This window comes from Acinonyx jubatus, chromosome B4 (assembly GCF_027475565.1).
Source record: "Acinonyx jubatus isolate Ajub_Pintada_27869175 chromosome B4, VMU_Ajub_asm_v1.0, whole genome shotgun sequence".
Taxonomy (NCBI): Eukaryota; Metazoa; Chordata; class Mammalia; order Carnivora; family Felidae; genus Acinonyx; species Acinonyx jubatus.
This window is the reverse complement of record NC_069387.1, coordinates 116,475,986-116,493,032: the sequence shown is the minus strand read 5'-3', so window position 1 is coordinate 116,493,032 and position 17,047 is coordinate 116,475,986.

Below are 17,047 nucleotides of genomic sequence, written 5' to 3'. Positions count from 1 at the left end.
TCAATGCTGGACCCTATGAGGAGCTCAAAAAATAAACGTTCCCTCCTTGTGGGGCAGCTGGATAGAATGAGCAAGATGAAAGAAGCTTGTAGTAGGAGGTCAACAGAATACTTTGTGTTGTCCATCCTTTGAAAACTACACATATGCATTCCTTTATATAATTTCAGTTGTTAAAATTTACTAGTTTTTAGGTTTAAAAGAGCATCTGAGAATAATTGGACAAGGGAGAGTTTATTGTACTGTAACTGCAGAGATTGTGGTAGCGTTGTGTAATGGATAACTGACATCCTGGGAGGGCCTGGGTCCGTGGTGCAGAGGGCTTGGGCTGGGTCCTGAATCTACCACTTAAACTTGGGTCCTCAGGCAAGGGTCAACCTGTGTAATGTTAGTCTCTTCACCTTATAAAAGTGAAGATCCTCCAAATTGGTGTTTATGAAAGCATCTCAAGTCACAAGGCACTTTATCCATGTAAACTATAATCAAGTTCTCAAGCTGCTAAGGCTTTAGGAACAGTGAGGATTCTTGTCTGTGATAAACTAGAGAGTGTAGATCAGAGATATACAAGACAGGTGCTAGAGATGTACAAGAATAAGAAGAGGCATACCTTCCTAAAATGATGCAAAACGCAGGACATTACCTCTTCTGATCATGCACACTGCCCCTTTTTTGACCTCTAGGGTGACAACTAGCAGTTTGATGGGTAAGACAGGAAGGGAAGAGAGCTGGAGTCTTCTGCACGGATGCATATGTGGATGAGAGGGGCCAGTGGAGATGCAGCTTCGGGGATGGAGAATGTGGATTTCTGAAGGATTTCTGAATCTGGGAGTACAAAGGGAAGATGTGCATAGACACGACTTTTACTGAGTGTCATGCACAGTTTAGTTAAGCTCTAGTTTGCCTGTCTGTTAGGGACTGAATATCTGTGTTTCCCTCTCCACCCAATTTATAGATTGGAAGTCCTAATCCTCAGTGTAATGGGATTTTGAGATGGGGGCCTTTGGGAGGTAATGGGGGTTGGAGAAGTTCACAAGGGTGGACCCCTCATGATACGATTAGTGCCCTTATAAGAAAAAAACATGAGAGTTTATCCCCCCACTTCTTTCTCCCCTCAGACATTCATCAAGAAAAAGCCAAGTGAGCACACATCCAGAAGGCAGCTAGCTGCAGGCCAGGAAGAGGGTTCTCACCAGAACCCAAGCATACTGATGCCCTGATCTAGGATTTCCAGCCTCCAAAATGTGAAGAAAATTTCTCTGTTTTGCTTAAACCACCCAGTTTATGGTATTTTGTTACTGCAGCCTGAATAGATTAAGACACTCACCAAAAATCAGGCAAATTTTAGAAAACATAATCATTTAGACCATTGTTTTGTTCTTAAACGTGGCAGCCATTCATTCAGTGGAAAATAACTACTTGAATCAAAAAGATGAATATGAATTTACCTCTTTTGTACTTGGGATTATCTTTCAAATGGAATCTCCCTCATTGTTTAATCGCTTTCTCTGTACTCTCCTCCACTGCAAATGTAACTCACTCAACATGGTTCAGACTTGCTACTTTGAGATTTTTAGCAAGAAAGAATATTGTTCGACACAAGGTCCATTAAGTCTAAAAGCCTACCCCCCACCCCACCCCTGCCCACATATGCAGAAAGCGTTGCTTAAGGGGATAACTTACTTTGCTACTCACCTAAAACTCTACCGCCTACCTATAAAGGGGCAGGTTTTGAAAAGATGACTTTCATTTTAAGATCAAAATGAATTTAAAAACAGAACTAACTATAGGACATTTCATTTTTGGAATTAATAATGAAAGAACCTTATCCTACCTTGAAAACAGAGGTGCCTGGGTGACTCAACTGGTTGAGTGTCTGACTTTGGCTTAGGTCATGATCTCACAGCTTAGAAGTTTGAGCCCCATGTCGGGCTCTGTGCTAACAGCTCAGGGCCTGGAGCCCACTTCTCTCTCTCTCCCCCTCCCCTGCTCGTGCTCTGTCTCTCTCTCTCTCTCAAAAATAAAAAAGCATTAAAAAATAAATACAGCAATAAGCAATAAAAGATGCATCAAAAAGAATACAAATAAATAAATAAGTACAATGAGAAGCATCCAGAAATGCAACTACCTCCCAAGGCTTATTTGGTTGTGACAAATTTCAATTAGCTTTGAAAGGTATAAGCAGGATAGCCAACTTTTGCTCTCTGACCATGGTGGACATAAAAATTAAGAGGAATTAATCTCTAACGAATCCTTCCCTAAACACTTTTAAAATATAAACTGAGGCATATTAAAATTTTTTAGAGTTTATACAAGCAAAAATTTATTGGAATCGGGCAACACCAACTTGGGGGTGGTTAGTGGTACCCCATAGACAGGAGCTAGGGAGCAAGACTTAAACAGAAAAGGTGCAGAAGGAAAGCAAGGAAATTATGTAATTGGCTATGACTTAAAGCCTCGTTGGCTATTTATGATTGGTTGTTCTTAGGTTTTGATTTTATAACCTTGAGGCATTTACAGGCTTGGGTTTTGGATTGCTTCCATCAGCCATCCTAGCATGAGAGCCACCTCAGTGTAATGGCCTCCTTTTTAATTAATTGAAAACCAGATAGCAGAAATCACATTTTTGGAGGAATATAACACACCTTGCCAACATAGCAAATTGAGCTAGAAGAATCTGAAGAGGGCAGGAATGGATTTGAAGGCAATCACACCTGGGCAACTCTAGCCAACCTGGAAAAAACACTCTGTCATATTTCAAAAGATCTCACAAAAGGCAAACCCTTTCGTCCATGTTTAAAAACTCTTGTCAACAGTAAATGGTGACTTCTAACCAACTGAAGACCTCCCGATGGTAATTTTCATAGAGACTTTATGTTAAAAAATGTTTTTAAGTAAATGAAGACACAGAAAAATACATTTCTATTCTCTTAGTCAAAACTCTTTCTAAAATGGAAGATTTTAAATTTAATTTCCCTTGATTTTTTTCTCTCCTTCAGGCTAAAAACTCCAAACCTGTTTAGTCTTCTGCTCTTAGATCTTTTGCTTTGTATATTAGAACAAGTACATCAGGAAGCAAAATTTAGATTTAAATGTCTTAGGTTGAAGTACTTTCACTAAAATGTTCTCCATTTCAGAAAACACTTTTGGCTTTTATTTACATTTGAGCACCCTTGTAAATTAGGTATTTTTCCCCCTAAAATGGCTTCAAACTTTTGCATTATAAAATGCAGATCACTTGATTAGATACTCAATCTGATATAATAAAAATAAGCTTTTGACAAAAGCAGCTTTAAAGAAGCTTTCCTAGACTATGCCTATAAAAAAGTCCATTTGCCTATTTTGTCTGCCATTGCCGAATGAGGAAAAGATATAAATGTCATTGAAAGACAGATTATTTATTATATTTTCCCATCTGCTTACTACATTGGTTATTTGAGTCTTTTCTAGGTGTAAAATGCTTCATATTAATAAATTCAAATGATGTCTGTTGTCTTGTACAAACACAGATGTCATTTTTGCAGCTTGAACTTGTTTAGGTCCATAAAATAAACTAATAAAAAATAAAAACAAGAATTTTGAATTGACAGAGAGAAAAACTGTAGTAAGAGCAAAAAAGCCCATGTTTAGCTTTTATACGTTTGTCTCTTACTCAGCAACACAATGTTACACCCAATCACTAACCTCCACTACATAAAGCACTTGACATTTTTTTTGGCTTGATGTTATCAAATATATATTGTTCACATTTTCTATCAGTCTTTATAATAACAGTGACTTCATCCATAGAGGACTGGATTCATAACCACAGAGAAATTTGTGGTTTTTTCCTCTCATTGGTGTTTATTAAAATTGAAATCAAACTAGGGAATTGGCACACAAGCCAATTGGTCATCTATCTATTCTCAGTCTTTTGTCTCACAATGATCAAAACCATGATTCCACTAGAAAATGAGAAGCTTGGGTGGACCAATGAGGATAGCCTAAAAGATACTTTGAGGGGGCGCCTGGGTGGCGCAGTCGGTGAAGCGTCCGACTTCAGCCAGGTCACGATCTCGCGGTCCGGGAGTTCGAGCCCCGCGTCAGGCTCTGGGCTGATGGCTCGGAGCCTGGAGCCTGTTTCCGATTCTGTGTCTCCCTCTCTCTCTGCCCCTCCCCCGTTCATGCTCTGTCTCTCTCTGTCCCAAAAATAAATAAAAAACGTTGAAAAAAAAATTAAAAAAAAAAAGATACTTTGAGGACACACGTCTCAGCTTCTGTTTTCAAAGCAATATATAGTAATAATACTTCAATATGGCTGCAGGGAAACTTTAATATCAGACACTGGCCTGGCTTGGGAAACTAGCTTGAGGCAGTGCTCTACCTATTTTTGTGAGATTCGTATTTGACACATTCCAGCTCACTTTCCAATCCTGTGTTCAGCTGCCAGAAATGGGAAGCATATTATAAGAGTGCACTTCTTTTCTCTGAATGTGATTTTTGTACACTTTAGAACCACAATGTTATCACTTTTGCCTCCTGGAAGATAAAATTGATGATGATGATGATGATGTCCATTTATCGAGCACTCACCATATGCCAGACATTGGGCTAAGAACTTTTTATTATTAATTTACATGAGATAGATAACCCTATGAGATAGCTGTCGTTATTATCTCCATTTGGCAGATGAGGAGAAACAGAAGCTTAAAGACCTCCGCCTCCATTGAGGTCCTACTCCTATTAAATGAGAGAAGTGGAAACCAGATTCAGCTGAGTCCAGAATGAGCTCCTAACCACTGTGCTATATTGATTTCAATTACTAAAGGAATACCAACTCATTGGATATAAGGTTCAAGGGCATTTTTGTCTTTGCTTCATTTGAAACTCCTCTATCACTTCTCGATGCCATGGACAAAAGCACTGGAGAAAGTCAAAACTCCATGGTGGCTGAGTTCTTTGGAGATAGTTGTTTTGAAATGAAGGAAAAGATAAATCCCAGTTGTCTCTTGGGTTTACTATAGAACTTGATAGTCATCAACCTTTCTGCCAGGATATTTATCATCTTGGCAACTCTAGAGGAGGAGATGATTTTGTCTTTGACAAATAAGATTTTCCTCAAAGGTATATATGAGGTAAACACTGAATGTCCCCAGTATCATTGAGATCTATTTCAGCATGGCTGGGCTTATGTAAGGAAGGGCAGAAGAGTTCAGACATTATCTCTCATGCTGGCTGAGGCTCTCAACAGAATGGGAGCCCACTCTCACCCTCCCTCCCCCCGCCCCTGCCCAGTTTCCAGGCATCCAAAACCCACACTCTATACCCAGATGTTCACAACTCTCCTCTGTGGCAGCCCCTTTAGATACAGCACTCTCTACCGAGGACTTCATCAACCTTGTCACCTTGGAAATATACTTTGTATTATATCCTCATAGAGCTCTGCTTAACATTAAGTTACTGAATTCCAAGTTTCAGACATGAGTAGAATCACAAATATCATCTCTGCAGTATCTTCTTGATGCAGATAAAACATCCAAAGCTTGGGCACATGCCCCAGGTCACCCAACTGGTGAGGGGCAAGGGTGGGGAAAGTTCTGCACCCTGCCCGTGACTCTCGGTCCCGTGTTCTTTGTACTGCACCATGTCACCACCTCTTATACCATGCAATTAACCGGTTAACCCCCCAAATTAATCTGCCACACAGATCCCTGTGAACAGCACTCTCCTTCTTTCCAATTACCTTATGCACTTCAGCACAGGATGGTTTTAGAGACAAGAGTAATGAATAACTTCAGTGATTTAAGGGGCTCCAGGGCTAGGCAGTTCAGTTAGATAGGCTTCTGGCAAACAACACTTAATATTCATTGTTGACACACATTCATCACACTTTTCTTTGGTTAGGCCCAACCAAAACTTTATAAGGATCTTAGAAAGCTACAGTTAATCATAGGATGAATTATGAGATGGAAAGCACGGCCAGCAAGAAGAAAGCATACAAAATTTAGGATTATTCAGCCTGAAACAAAACAAAACAAAACAAAACAAACACAATGAAAGCTACTTTCAGAATTTCTTTCTGGTCAGGGGGTTTATAAAACAGAAAAAAAAGTGAGTTGTTTTCCATGGTTAGGACACACAAAAATTGGGCTTAAAGTGCAGCAAGATAAATGAGTGGCCCCACTGAATGTCAGTGTGGTTGATTAGGTGGCCTTTGGAAGCCTTCTGTGGCCCTACCACAAGGGAGGATCTTGAACTGCACTCTGCAGGAAGCAATCTTATCAGAGGCATTGGAAGAGCTGTATATGCCTGGAATGGTCAAGCCAGGCTCTCTGTTGAAGGCAGAGGCATACACAGTGCAAGGTTCTTGAGTTTCCTCACAATCAGGTTTCCTAGGGTTGATTTTGTTTGCTTTATAACTGCTGAGGAATTTTGAGGAATCACCTACCACACACAAGCTTCTATCATGTGGCAATGAACCCTCTTCTGTCATTGACAAAGGGATCAAATTTCATCCAGTCTCAAAGAGAGCATCTAATTTTGGACCATAATATGGTTAAAACTGCTCTCTGCAAACAGGTTTCTAAATCAGTTTTTTTACTAGCATAATGAGATAAGATCTGTAATTCTCCTTTTTGAATTACTCTGTCTGTGCTTTGAGAAGCACAAAGTCAATCTTCATTGCTACCAAAATCTGAAGGTTAAGTTTCCAGGCAAGAAAGGAGGTGGTTCTGGAGCCATGATCAATCAGTGATGTCAACCTGCCAGAAGTAACTTATCACAGCACAGGGATTGGACATTTTAGTTTGAAGCCTTCTTTTTTCTCACTCCTGAGAATCTGACATTCAGTCACTTTTTTCTTAATTCATTGGAAGAAAGATGCAGTGGGAGAGAACTTATGATCTCCAGACAATAAGATGTATTTTTCATACCACCATTGTTGATTTCTTGTACACTAGCCCTACCAGCATTTTCTCATGTCCTTTTGAAAACTCACAACTGTTCCAAGGCAAATAGTGAGGGTTGTTGGAACACATGTAAATCATGTGTGTATGTGTGTGTGTGTGTGTGTGTGTGTATAATTGAGTGATAAACTCTGTATTCTTTTTTTTAATGTTTATTTATTTTTGAGAGAGAGAGAGAGAGAGAGAGAGAGAGAGAGAGAGAGAGCATGAGTGGGGGAGGGGCAACAAGAGATGGAGACACAGAATCTGAATCAGGCTCCAGGCTCTGAGCTGTCAGCACAGAGCCTGACATGGGGCTCGAACTCATGAGCCGTGAGATCATGACCTGATCCGAAGTCAGATGCTTAACTGACTGAGCCACCTAGTTTCCCCTGTATGTATGTATGTATGTATTTATTTATTTTCCCAGTCCACAGAATTCAAAAGGTCACTTAATTCAAAATAGGAACTAGCATAAGTTCATATAGGCTTCGTTTTTATGAAGGCCACATGCAGTCACTCAGTGTGCAACTTAGATCCCCAGATTTTATCTTCTCTGATCCCACCTGCTCTCAGAATACTTTTGGACATTTGAGAGAATTCTTCCTTCTTGCTCTTGTGTATAGATGTTATGACCCTTTCCTTTGGGAATACTTTTTCTAGTGGAGATGGGAAAAGGAAGCAAAATAGATCGTAGAGAAGGAACTGAGGTTTTTTTCACCAGAAAGTTACGAGTAGATAAAATTGACCTTCAGAACTATTACCCAGGGCAAGGATAAAAATGGGGGAAAGTGACAGAGGTGGATTCAGGTCTGGCCAGAACCATACTTGAAGTCATAAATTTGAGTGGTCACTGAAAAGAGACAAAAGGTCTTTTTTTATGCATATTACCTGTAACCAGGCCATAGTTTGCAAGCGTACTTAAAACTAAAGGAGTTGTTGATGGTTTTGGAGTTTGAGATAAGAGTTTGCCAGTTGCTTGGCAAATCACTTAATCCCTCTGTGCTGAATTTCTGTGTGGATAAAATAAAGATCATAACTGTATCTATCCCTGGGGTTGTTGAGACAATTAAATGCCACAATGTACATATAAACACTTAATATGGTGCCCACAGTAAAAGCTTAATAGATATTAGCCGTTACTACACCGAGAAGTATTTAGTGAAGAAGAAATTGTAAATATAAACTGAAAGCAGAGTGACTGTAATTATACACCTCATATGTTTAAAATCTCAGGATAGTCTCTTCATAAAGGGTGCCTCCTTTATAGTTTCATTTCAGTGAAGGTAAAAATATTTCTAAGGTTTTCATAAGATCTTTTTGACATTTTCCTCCCTTAGCACGATACTGATGGAAATATATGTCTTCATAATGTATATATGCATAGAAATATAAATGCTAAGTTGCTCACCTTTCATGTCACTTACCACTTAGAATTTCAGAATCCTAACACTGACAGTTGGGATGAACCCACATTATTTGAAGGATTTAGAGAAGATGTTTTCTTTTCTTTCCCCCTTTTTTTATCTCTTTGACTGGAGGGTTAGAAAATCTAGAGTAGGATGGAGGTATGTGGAAGAAATTTGAAGGAAGCATGTTGAATAGGATACCATTATTCCATCACAGTAATTCTTTTGATGAAATCTAATTGGAAACTCTTCTACACACTTAATTAACTGACAGAAGATTTAATTTTGATTTTGGCTTCAACATCAACTAAAAATACATTGAATTGTAAGTCACTTCCAAACTCCAATCAAGCTTCTTTAAGAATCTGAATCATTTCTTAATTTCTATCACAACCAACTTATGCTTCTTTCTGTCTCATGTGAAGCTTAGAATGACAGTGACCCAAATCAATGCCATCATTAATGACAATAGCGTAAGGTGTTTAGATTCCCTTATGTTGTTTGCATGCTAAAGAAATGTATCTGTGCGTTGAAAATGAAAGAAAAATTAGTTTATAAACTGATCATGAAGACCAAACTTTCAGTGGACAGATATTCAAATTTCATTTTGTTTATGTAATGCTTTTCCTCTATGCTAATTAGTTTTTTTCTTAACCCTCTGTAGGCTCCCACTTACTTAGACACATACCTTCCCTGTAAGCTGTGATAGCTAAATTGATTAAAGTCGATAATATTTATTGAGTATCAGTTATGCCCCAGGCAATATAGAAGTTTTGGAGATGTCTAGGTGAAAAGACAGAAAGGGTTTCTATCTCACAGACCACAGGGGAAGGCAGGAAGGTAAAAACTAACAATGGGGGAATTGCAGTGTTGTGGAGTAGGGACTCTGGCCGGTGAGGGTGGGGTTGGGGGGCAATGCAGTGCTATGGCGGTGCATTCAAGTCCTGCTTCCTTGATGAGATGGGATCAGATGCCTGTGTTGGAAAGTCCCTCCCCCTCCCTTCCTATTTACAACCACAGCATGAAGACACAAGCAGTTTTAAGGACTCATTTTTTTCCCTCGTTTGTTGGCTTCCAGACCTTGGGCAACGTGATGGTCTTCTAAGTATGCAGTGGGAGGGGGTACAGAGAATTGTCTGCCACAAGGAGCCATCTTGCTTTCTAAAATAATAATGGGCCCACATGTCAAATGGCTTGCCAAAAATGTGCCAGCCTTTTTTTTTTTTTTTAAACTCTTGCTTGTCAGCACTTCTTCAGACTCAACATCTGAAGAGGAGAAAACTGAGTCTGGCTCAGCCTTACACATCACGAGCAAAATTGTCAAAATTGAACAACATTTAAATCTTATAAGAGGAGCTAGGAAAAAGAAAAAGATGACTTTTTTTGAACTTTAATTCATTTTCTTCAATATATAGGGCAATCTAATACAAATGAACTTGGAAATTTACCTCTGATTCCACTTGAAAAGGTTACATTTGAATGCACATATGCAATATTCGGTAAGTAAATAATACAGCAAATAAGTTACTGGATTAACAGAAAGACATCTCGAACTAGCTAGACTCCAACAGTCATGATTGAGTATCTTAAAAGTCTTTTTGCCAAAAACCTATCAGTTCACAAATTCAGCATTCCTTGGTTTCTCATTTCTCTTGAGCTGTCTTCACCTCTTACCCTTTAGCTCTGTCTGAAGGATATGGATTTTCTGACCACATATATATTCATCTGGCCCTCCCTGCCTGTCTCTGTCTATGGAAAATCAACAATAACCCAACAGTATGACAAGACTTCATGGTAATGGCATACCTGGGAGAGCACAAAACCAAAAATTTGGGCACTCATTTTGACACCTAATGGATTTTGTTTCCAGAATAAGCTACTTCATTTCCTTGAGCATCACTTTGCTCCTATGCACAGTAAAGTCTCATGGCATATGTGTATACTTATTTTTCTTTCTCCAGACAGGGCTTTCAGGCACCAAAACTTCTAAGTCACATATCTCCATCCTTTCAGGTGGATTGTTGCATACTGTCATTATAGTTTTATTTTAGTGAAGATAAACATATTTGTAAGGTTTACATGAAATCACTTAGTAGGTGACCTCTGTGCTAGAGGGTGTTGATTATCCTATAATATCTATACTTCCCTCTTCCCAATTTTTAGTGACACATTTGATCACTTGCAAAAAGACATTTCCCAGCTTCCTTTGCAGGTCTTGCCATGTGTATAGGTCCTGATCAAAAAGATTCATTCATTCATTCAGTCAGTCAGTCAGTCAACAAATACTTATTCAGCACCTACTGGAGTCTGGGATCTAGGGATATAGTGGTAAATAAAATAAACAAATTTCCAGTAATCCCTGCCCTCCCAACCCCCAAATTGAGTTTATAATCTACCTACCAGGAGGAAATAGAGAAGTTAAAAATATATTATTCCAGGTGATAAGTGTTATGTAGAAAAATGAAGCAAAATAGGAGGATAGAACATAGAAGAAGAGATGGGAATTGCCTCACTGTTCATAAAGTTGAGTGGGAATGAGACACCTGGGGGTGAAGTCTAGCCTGGGAGTCAGGGGTTTTTGTGGTGACTGATGTAAACAGGGCAACGCGCACACTAAGATGATGACAGGGCAGACAGTGCTGGTGAGGCTCCGCATGCAGAGAAAAGGGCAGAGCAAGGTTTAGCTAAGGACACAGAGTTCTGGGACCCCATCTCTACTTCTGCCTCTAGCAGTGTTTGGTGGTATGGGGAGGGCAGGAGCAGAGTCATCTGGAGCACACAAAACTTCCTCCTGACTCCTGCTACTATAGGCAAGAGAGGTAGGGAAAAGTGGGCATTCTTGCCCATTATTGACACAGAAGTGTCAGGGGTTAGCTTTCAAAAACTTGCCTTAAATATCAACTGGTTGGTGCCTTTTTTCCATTGTTGTTTTATCCTTTAGTCCACCCTTATGCTTGGAACAGAGATCTGATGGCAGGATTTCTAGCAGCCACCTTATATTGTGAGGACAAGACCATACTCCAGGGAGTGGGAAGAGCTTGGTTCCAGAGATTTTAGACAGTATAGTCACCATGCTAGCCCTGTGCAACTAACCTCATTTACTTGAGAGAGAAATAACCACTTCTTGTTCAAGTCACTATTATTTGAGTGTTTACTACTTTTTTGCTGTTTTCAAATATAGCATGCAGGTATAAAATCTACCATTTATCCTTGGAATGTTTTATTTGGGATTAACAATGTAGTATCTGGGACAAATAAGTGCTTTGGGAGGCAGAACATCTGAAGTTGTGTCTTGATTCCATGTCCACTCATTTTCCTTATAAAATGAGAATCTCCTACTACCCAAGGAAATCTACACATTCAATGCAATCCCTATCAAAATAACACCAGCATTCTTCACAGAGCTAGAACAAATAATCCTAAAATTTGTATGGAACCAGAAAAGACCCCAAATAGCAAAAAGAAAACCAAAACTGTAGGCATCATAATTCTGGACTTCAGGATGTATTACAAAGCTGTAATCATGAAGACAGTATGGTACTGGCACAAAAACACTTAGATCAATGGAGGAGAATAGAGAACCCAGAAATGGACCCACAAACGTATGGCCAAATGATCTTTGACAAAGCAGGAAAGACTATTCAATGGAATAAAGGCAATCTCTTCAGCAAATGGTATTGGGAAAACTGGACAGCAGCATGCAAAAAAAATGAATCTGGACCATTTTCTTATTCCATATACAAAAATAAACTCAAAATGGATGAAAGACCTAAACATAAGATAGGAAGCCATCAAAATCCTAGAGGAGAAAGCAGGCAAAAACCTCTTTGACCTCAGCTGCAGCAACTTTTTACTCAACACATCTCCAGAGGCAAGGGAAACAAAAGCAAAAATGAACTATTGGGACTTCATCAAGATAAAAAGCTTCTGCACGGTGAAGGAAACAATGAGCAAAACTAAAAGGCAACCAACAGAATTGAAGATATTTGCAAATGACATGTCAGATAAAGGGTTAGTATTCAAAATCTATAAAGAACTTACCAAATTCAACACCCAGAAAACAAATAATCCAGTGAAGAAATGGGCCAAAGACATGAATAGACACTTCTCTAAAGAAGACATCCAGATGGCCAACCGACACATGAAAAAATGCTCAACATGACTCATTACCAGGGAAATAAAAATCAAAACTACAATGAGATACCACCTCACAACCTGTCAGAATGGCTAAAATTAGCAACTCAGGCAACAACAGATGTTGCCAAGGATGCGGAGAAAGAGGAATCCTTTAGTGCTGTTGATGGGAATGCAAACTGGTGCATCCACTCTGGAAAACAGTATGGAGGTTCCTCAAAAAATTAAAAATAGAACTACCCTATGACCCAGCAATTGCACTACTAGGTATTTATCCAAAGGATACCTGTGTGCTGTTTTGAAGGGACACATGTACCCCATGTTTATAGCAGCATTAATGACAATAGCCAAAGTATGGAAAGAGCCCAAATGTCCACCAATGGATGGATGGATAAAGAAGATGTGGTATATATACACAATGGAGTATTACTTGGCAATCAAAAAGAATGAGATCTTGGCATTTGCAACTACATGGATGGAACTATAGTGTATTTTGGTAAGCAAAATTAGTCAGAGAAAGAGAAGTATCATACGACTTCACTCATATGAAGAACTTAAGATACAAAACAGATGAACATAAGGGAAGGGAAGAAAAAATAATATAAAAACAGGGAGGGGGCAAAAGATAAGAGACTCTTAATACAGAGAATGAACTGACAGTTGCTGGAGGGGTTTTGGTGGGGGATAGGCTAAATGGGCAAGAGGAATTAAGGAGGACACTTGTTGGGATGAGCACACGGTGTTACATGCAGGGGATGAATCACTGGATTCTACTCCTGAAATCATTATTGCACTATATGCTAACTAACTGGATGCAAATTAAAAATAAATAAATAAATAAAATGAGAATCTTCTTTATAAAATTAAAGTAGTAATACTCAACATTTCTGCTGGAGAAAAATCGAGTAGCAAGACCCAGAGGTGAAAGTGAGTGTGTCTGGTCTGAAGAGTTGGGAGTTCAATACGGCTAGAGTGTAGCCATTCCAACATTAAACCAACATTTGAAAAGCTGGCAAGCGCCCAAGGTGCCAGGGCATACCAGCTAAGAGCTGCTAATCAGCAGCTCAGGCTCCATGGTGTAGCTTATGAGTCCTCCACGGTTGGGCCACTGCTTCAGCCTCCAGTCTTGTCTTTGCTTCTCTTCTCTATTCACATTACCCTCCAGACACACTGAGCTGCTTGCTGTTGTTTCATCCTCACCCATTATGTCTTTATACTTTCGCTCCTGCTATCCCTTCTGTTGCAATGAGAGCCTACTGCTCCCATTTAGCCTATATAACTCCTACATCTTCTGTATAACATTTCAAATGCAACCTGAGTGTTACCTCCTCCAGGTAGGTCTTCCGGATAATATCCTCATTATTCACATATGCTACCTGTAGTGGGTAGAATGGTGGCCCCCTTCCTGGAAACTGTCCACATCCTGGAACTTGGAAATGTGGCCTTGTTTGGATAAAAGAGTGTTTGCCGATGTCATTCAGTTAAGTGTCTTGAAATGAGATCATCCTGCTTTATCTGGGTAGGCACTAAATCCAATGACAAGTGTCCCTATACAAGACACACAGAAGAGAGACAGACCCATTTGAAGAGGGAGGCAGAGATTGGAGTTAGGAAGCCACCAGCCAAGGGACAACGTGAACCCCCAGACCCTGGAAGAGGCAAGCAGGCATTCTCCCCTAGAGCCTTTGGAAAAAGTAGGTCCCTGCTGACACCTTGATTTCAGACTTCTAACCTCCAGAACTGTGAGAAAATGAATTTCTGTTGTTTTAAGACAGCAAGTTTGTGGTCATTTGTTATAGCCGCCCTAGGAAACTAAGCTTTTAGAATTACATGTAAAAAATTGTCTTACAATCCTATTATTTGTTTGTGGCTGTCTCTCCCATGTAATAGAGTGAAGCTCCTAGAGAAGGGGAAACGTGGCTCAGTTACCTATCATCCTGTATCCAGCCCCATGCAAGCAAGACACAGGGTTTGTATTTGTTAAATAAATGGAAGAATGGGTAAATAAATAGGAACTAAACATTTCAATGTCCTGACCACAGAGTGTTAAAGAACAAAACTTGTTTTGGTTTCTGAAAGATGTATGTTTATAAATGTTGGATTCTTTCCCCACTCCCCACCCCTGCTGTCAGTGTGGTCCTGAGCACTCTGGTTCTTGCTGGGTTTTATTTAGCATCACACCGAATCAAAGGAAATTAGATGTTCGTCCCTTTCCTTGCTTCCTGGGGTTTAACCTTCCTTTTGTATAAGTCCTTCCTGGCTCTCACAGCAAGGCAGTGCCTATACACACCCTGAAAGTGTTGTATTCAGCGCTGTGTGGGACCAAGGTCTAGACAGCCATTCTGAACCTCTTTTTTCTCCTTTTTTTTTTTTTTAAAGCTGAATGCAAATGTTCAGCTTTGGCACTAATTCAGCGTGGAGTTGGACATATACTGGCTCTAATGTGTTTTTCCAATTGTGTGACATTTTCACTGCACCACAAAAGGGACATTGAACCACACCCCGAGTGCCTAGACATGGGGCCTCACAATTAGGTTCCTCACCTGTCAACTCTAATTGGCTCAGACTGACCCACTCGCTGTGATATTTGCTTTGGATATTTGGATATTTTCGCAGGAACCTCATTTTTATACATTTGAAAAGCCACACTCAAAGAATAGGGGACAACTGAACACATGTCATATGTAAAAGAAATCTGTTCATCATTTGTCGGTGGGAAAACAGCTTCTGGCAAGAGGGTGGTGAACAGAGTCCAGTGTTCCCTTTGCCTGTGGTCTGCAATTCCACTGTGGGCTTGTACTGCCTCTTGGTTTCTCTAGATCATCTACACAACTCATTCAGTCAGTTACTTATTGCCTACTTTCTGTATGACCGGGCAGTGGGCTAATGAGTCGGGGACACAGCCATGAACGAAATGGAAAAATGATTCCTGCTGTCATGGGGTTTACATTCTAGTGGGAGGCAGTGGCAAAGGAACGGATTGAACATCACAGTAGATGTACAGTTTGACACACATTCTTCCAGTGAGCTGAGGGGCTCAGATAAGCTAATGTGTGTGAATGCACTTTGTAAACTATAAAACTAACCGGAATTAGTGACTGTTTTTCTGTCCCCTATTCAGGTATAGATTACCCACTAAAGTTTCCTTATTGATATTCCTGAAATCGATTCACCAGTGACTTATAAAGGACCATAAAGGAAGGAAGGAGAAGAACCCAAATCAAATGTCTATTTGGCTCCTTAGCAATTTCACCAGGGCTTTCGAGACTTGCTGCTTCTAAAGCAGGGTGTGTTGGGCATCCGTAGTTTCCACGGTTGAGTCCGTGCAATAAGAACTATTACCATTGCTCATGTTTTGTACCTATTTCTTTCAGTCAGAGCAGAATACTATCTGAAAGACAGGATTGGAAGTCACCGGGAGGGTTTCGTTTTGTTTTGTTTTGTTTTCCACTGCCTACCTGTGCTAAACTTAGCTAAAAATTAGTAAGCATTAATGTATGGGCTGTTCCTTTTTGTACGAAAATGGGGATAAAAGGCATAAGTTAAATTCTCCATATGCTACATTAAAGATTTTGACTGAAGATTAATTTGGGGGTTAATATTTGAGGGGGCACTGGCCACACATATGAAATGCCTGGAAAAGTTAAGGAAAAACATAGCAGTAGATACAATTCATAAGTCAAAAACAAAACAAAACAGAACAAACAACCTTAACGTTGAACTGAAAAGAATACATGCAAATTTATGGTAATTTGTGTCACAAATATCCCCAAATGTGAGGCAGTGTGATAAAGTGGAAATAGTTTGCTTGTGGAATCAGACCATTTTCCTAGATGAAAAATAATAGTAGTTAACGTGTACCAAACACTACCTTTAGCATTTCACACTCATTCTCTTGGTTCAGACTCACCTCTTCTCTGGGAGGGAGGTACAATTACAATACATAAGACTAAATTTATGATTAAGGAAAAAAGATACAAAAAGCTACTATGAAAGCGCATTGCAAGTTTTGTTAAAATATTATTGTGGGGCACCTGGGACATTTAACCAAAGCCAGTTAAATGTCTGACTTTGGCTCAGGTCACAATCTTGTGGTTCATGAGTTCGAGCTTTGCATCGGGCTCTCTGCTGTCAGTGCAGAGCCTGCTTGGGATTCTCTCTCACCCTCTCTCTCTGCCCCTCCCCTGCTTGTGCACTCTCTCTCAAAATAAATAAATAAATAAATAAATAAATAAATATATATATATATATATTATTGGTTTTAAGACATAACTCTGGTTAACTCTAGGCCTGCTACTTCCCACATATGTGATTTTAGGGGGTCACATGTTTAATCTTTGAAAGCCTCTATTATGTCTCCATCAAAGGGTTGTCATGATTATCAAACAATATAACACATGGAAAGAATCTAGACTAATTCCTGGAACATAGAAAGTGATTAACAGAAGTTACTTCCCCCAACAGCAACCTGAAAATGGTGGTCTAGACAGCATTCCCTGCACCCCCCACCCCCACATACTCCCAAGGTTGATCTAGAGCAGTGATGACTGAAATAATGTGAGATGCAAATAGAATTTAAAATTTTTA